This window comes from Rhyacophila brunnea, unplaced genomic scaffold (assembly GCF_057557595.1).
Source record: "Rhyacophila brunnea isolate RB1 unplaced genomic scaffold, BYU_Rbru_1.0 scaffold_15, whole genome shotgun sequence".
Lineage (NCBI taxonomy): Eukaryota > Metazoa > Arthropoda > Insecta > Trichoptera > Rhyacophilidae > Rhyacophila > Rhyacophila brunnea.
The window spans coordinates 1,365,106-1,371,105 of NW_028232806.1; positions in this window are offsets into that span (position 1 = coordinate 1,365,106).

Genomic DNA, 6,000 nt, shown 5'->3' on the forward strand with positions numbered 1-6,000 from the left:
AACGCGTAATTTTGTCATCTCGGTGCTATACGGTCATCTCACCGTATAGTATACGATTATTTCTTTCCGATAAGAAAGCTCACGGCGAACTGTGTTACGATGAAATGTAATATGTACAGTTTACACGTAACCATTATTCATACATCTTCAGATAAAGATATAATATATCGCTACGTACCATTGATACATAGATGGTTCTGTCAGCTTCGCCTAATAGAATCCTACACATCCTTATGTAGCGAATCGCAGGATGCTAATCAAATCCTCTGGGGGTGTCCCTAAATGTCAGTTGAAAGGGAAGAGCTACTCAAGTACGTCCAACCTTCACTTAGTACGATCGACTATCACGACCTGTTTTCTACAAGGGGAGGGTTTTGGAGATAAGGGCGTATTTTCTCAACTTAGTGCGACTAGGAATCCTGCACATTTTTGGGTACTTCATTTACAACAAAGGTACATAACTTGAAAGCACCTCAGTATATACCCACTAGAATAAATCATATTTGAAAAAAATACGAAACTCGACGTGACTTGAACCCGTATAACCGTCGCGTCGCGCCAATCTGAGTGACAGTTGTTACTTTAAAAATAAAAAAACAACGATTATTAACAATAATTAAGAGTTTGTCGAAGAATCTAGGCTATCACAAGTTTTGTTTTTGTTTTGTTACGCCAAAGAAGTATAACTTCTAACGCGCGTACATAAGTACACGCACCGATTTTTTTTTATTATAAAAATTTGGTTTTTTGATTCACTTCCAAGATAGATTAATGAAACATTGTTAATTGCAATCTAAGCGGAACCATTTCCTTTTCGCGGAATAATATTTTGTGAAAAATTGATACATATATATATATATTAGTAGCGAAGGGTGGAGATAGGCTGTTAATATCCACCACAAATGGAGCACATTAAATTTTATCAGTCATACGTATTTGTTTGCATTGAAATAAGACTACAATAATTTGCAAATGGTGCTGGTTAGTTTTAAAAATTCAATTAAGCCCTGCCTAAACCAAACCACAATAGTTTACGACGTGTGCTATGGGCGATTGGATAAAAATAGTGCATACTCATTTGTTTTCGTTGAATTAAAAATACACATTCCAGTGGGTCTATTCTATACGTCTTATCGACCGCTAAAGTGATACAGTGATAAATATTATCTAACTGTATCAAAGTATTAGCACTTACAATAATATGTTTGTAATTGTTGCAATAAATTCTATAGTTTAACAGCACCCCTCTTGCTGTTGTTAATATTTAGCACTTATTGCAACAATTACAAACATCTTATTGTAATTGTTACAATAAGTGCTAATACTTTGATGCAAATCTACCATAAGTTTGATAATATCGGCAGTCCCTATTAAAAAAGTCGGATCTGCAAAATGCTATTTTTCAGTACGAGGATGTTTCATCAAATATCCTTTGTGACTTATTGCTTGCCATAATGAATAAAAATACGGGTTATAGAAACTTTTCTAAACGTTTATAAAAACATCCGTCTGTCCGGTGAACATAGCAGCAACTGTCAGATCCGACGCATCTTGCTCACCCACGCCCAGCCAACAATGTCGGTTGGTAAGAACCGACATTGTTATTCGGACACTCTCGGTAGATCCGTCATTTTTAACTTAAGTATCTCGAAATTTTTCAAACAAACAAAAAAAACTGTGATTGTGGTATAAATGTTTAAAGTGTATATGACGATATGTATCACTTTATCACTTTAGCGGTCGATAATAGTATAGAATAGACCCACAGATGGTGTCAGTTAGTTTTAAAATTCATTAAGCCCTGCCTAACCAAGCTATACTCGATACAAATATTCTTCTATCTGTAAAATATCAATACAAATCATACATAACTTCACTTACTTTATAAATGAATGAATATTTTTGACTATTATCTACTATGTCTTGGATTAGGCAAGGCCAAACTGAATTTTAAAAACTAACAAACACCATCTTCACATTGTAGTCTTACTTCAATGAAAACAAATCCGTTTGACTGACAAAGCTTAGTGTGCAGTATTTATATTGAATCTTAACAGCCTACCTCCACCCTTTGACACTGATATATTCTTAGACTATATATACATCTAGACGCCACCCGTTGCATTGCTAAATGAAGCCGCGTGCCTTGCGTTTGGTTTGTGGGCGAGCGAACGCATTCGTCTACAAATGTTAGAGACCATAGACCATTTCGCTAGTGCTCGCCCAAAGTGCTCGCACTAGATGCGCATAATTAAAATATAATTTTCTATTTTTTTTACGTTATATAGTATTTTTAAGCGTCAAAATGCAACCATTAAAGATATCCATAATTTAAGTTATTTTAAAGAAACACTAGGTCACTGATATTAAAATATATAATAAAATACAAATAAATTATCACGAACATGTATCAACTTACCTATGAAACGTAATACCATCTTCTTGCTTATCAGTACGGCTACCACATTTTAAGACAACACACAGAACCATCTTTTCGACTTAATCAACTAAAAATATTTACCCATTGACTTTATGTTTAACACAAAAAAATATCAATTTTAGCAACTCGAGCTCGCAAGTTATCGACGCTATGTGAAGCGTTTCGCCCCGATTTGATGGCGATATTTTTGGAAACTAGCTCACAGATATGTAGACCTTTTATCTTACTCTAGCGCGTGTCGCAGAGATTGTAAGGGTGCCGAATACTTTCTCACTCGCACTCATGCATCGTTTTTGTTCATGCCTTGATATATTATATAGTAATTTGTCAATAGTTTGATTATAAAAAAATAGTAAAACCGAATCAAGTATATCAAACGACTATTTAAATTTTAAATGTAGGTACCTATATCAAAACATGAATGGCAAGGAAGCGATTCAAACGAACATTGTGGACGTAGACATATCTACGCCGTAGATAGGTAGGTCTACGAGGCGTAGCAAATTTTTAAATACAACTTAGAAATAATTACATTCATTGTATTTAAATATAGATGATATATGAGTTTATACTCAGTTTACATGTGCCTCGGTGTACTGCTGACATGACGTATTATCGCAGCCATAACAAGAAAATTCATCGCGCAAGTTGCAAGATTGCATGCATAGATCATGCACTGTTCAGAAACCTCTGAATTTTCACGCGTTAGCTGAAACTTGCATTAAGTATGCAAATGCACAGTAAAACTATAGAAGCGATCCTAACAGAAAAAAACGAACCACACCGCGCAAAGAATTTTTGACGTTTACCAATTTTCACAACCAGTCAAATAGTACCATAAAATAACAACATCGCGTCTCGCTTACACTTGAAGAATGATATTAGCGAGACCATTGATGTACTAGATGACTTAATATATTAACACACTCATATAGTGCTAACACCGCGACTGGCACGTTTGGAGTACTTGGTCATTAGATATAATTAACGTGTTATTTAAATGTGGTATAATTAAAAGTTCAGCAGTGATTGTTTTAATATTTTAACATAGCAATGTGACTAATTATTGTATTCGTACTCCTCAACACGGTTATTAATCTAACAATGCATATATAGATTATACACAGTGTAACAGAAAAGGCAATACATTAAAAAATGTAATAAATATTACTAACATAATATTTAAAGTTATAATAAATGAAAAGTAATATTCCCAGTTCGTTCCTGATTATTTTCGAATGCCATAAACAGTTTTTTGCAGACAACCTTAGCGTCACTATTCCATGCACAGAAATTTAGTTTTACAGCCCTTGTGATACGGGTGATATTCGGAATTCCATGATAACGGTCTTAACACATTATACATACAAGGAAATATTATAATATCGTCTTATTTTTAAAAAGACACTTGTATGGTAACTACTCATCTAGTACTATATCAATGGGCGAGACCGTCAGCACTTTTACGAGTAAACAGTTATTATCGCGATAGTTGAATTTACACACTATTGGTGCCAGTAAATTCATGTGTGTGTACAGGCGCTATTATGGTTTACAAAATTCGTTTTGTATTTGTTGAAAATAATTTATTCCCAATAGCGTTTCACTGTCAATGCATTTTATAATATATACATTATCGAAACATCAAAAGAATATATATTTTTAAATTGAATGCAATGTGAAACCCAACAATTCTAGTACCTATGACATTCACGAGCGTGTATAACTGATTTATTACCTATATCAGACGACAAAAGGATGCAGTAACTATGTACGTATTCATTCATTCAAAATTGCCTTATACGTATATTGAACATACATAACTTGACAACATCTCATGCATATACCTACCAGAAAAAAAATAAGACACCCGACGGGACTTGAACCTGAAACCGCAGGATATACGCCAGTGTACTTTTTAAATTAAACTACGGGTATCCTTCTTAATTAGCATGAATTCAACTAGTAGTTCTTACATGGAATGCTTATCAAATAGCGTTAATAATGTTGACTAGGTATCGGTTTTTGTATATTAAATCAAGGTTGTATTAAATGCCTTAATTATTAACCAACGTCACAGATCATTCAAAATATTTAGTTATAACGTATTTGCACTTGCTAATAATTTAACAAACTATTTCTTTTACTCATCGAATAATACAGACGATTTGAGAATGTAACATTCTATATATTGAACGTACATCAGATGCAACACGTTTAAAAAATAAAAGAGCATGGAAGACACAAACGGACACTAACGATGCTAATAACTATGACCTCTATGCCACGCGCATTCGATAACCACATGTGGATGCGACACGTCGCTTTATCTCATAGGTGAGCACAAATAGCTATAGCTTCTGATCAGGCGTTCATCGCTAGACATAAAGTTCCGAGTGTCTGGGTATGGGGAATTTACATGGACGAGAAGCTGTAAGTAGTAGGCGGGGTAAATGTGGAAGCCAGTAGCGCCTGCTAGATTTTATTAACTCCACCCTCTCCCGCCGCCTTAAAAATTAATAATAAATTATTATACATACTATGTTTTTAGAAATGGACCCCCCAAACTATTTGTCTGTGTGCGCGCCTGCATTTAGCAACCATATAATTAGGGATTGCAATACCGAATGAATATATCAATACCGGTATTTCTTATTGAATACCGGTATTCATCAAAACATATTGTAGAATAAAAGAAGTACCTATCAAAAAATATAACTAGTATAATCTATTTAATTTGTTATAGCAACCTAAAGTACCTATCTACATTTATTATGTTGACCTTTTATAAATATGTATAGATCGATCGATCATAATTTTTTAGAACTGCTAATTTTTTCAAATACCGTAAGTCTGGGTACAGGAAAATCTCTCTAAAATTCAACGTTTGTTGGATGTAGTATCAATGTTGGATCAATAGTAAAGTTATAGACAGAATAATTGGAAATATTTGCCACGAATATTTTCTTTTCGAAATATGTTAATTCATCGCGACAATTCTATGTAGTGTAATTTGAGGGATTTTTTTTTAGTGTTATTTAACTTTTTTTGGTTTCAGTCAATATATTTGCGTTTTGGCAGCATAAAACCTATACATATTATAATATAGTAGTAAGTAATGAAAATTCAACATTAAATTCATTTCCGAAAAACAAACGTGTATGCTTTCTTAATAATACCGATATTTTGGATTTCTGAAACCGGTATTTCAGTATCAATAAATAATTGAATACCGGTTTTGAAATACCGGTATTTGAAACCCTACATATAATATAATATGTCTTTCAGGACGAAACTGAGTTGTTTCATAATTCTATAACGATTCAACAACATTAGTTTCGTCTCGCATATGTTTATCTTTAGCTCCAGACGAGAGAATAATGGTAATATTTTTATGTCTAATTCAGTATTAATCCAACACCAGCTGATAAAGTTACTAGTAGTTGACAGCTGTAGTAAAACTACACTACATTTATAGACTATTGGGTTTATATCAATAAAGCTTTTTAGTATCAAATGGTTTCTACTTATTAATAATTTATAATGCCACTTAGTGCAAC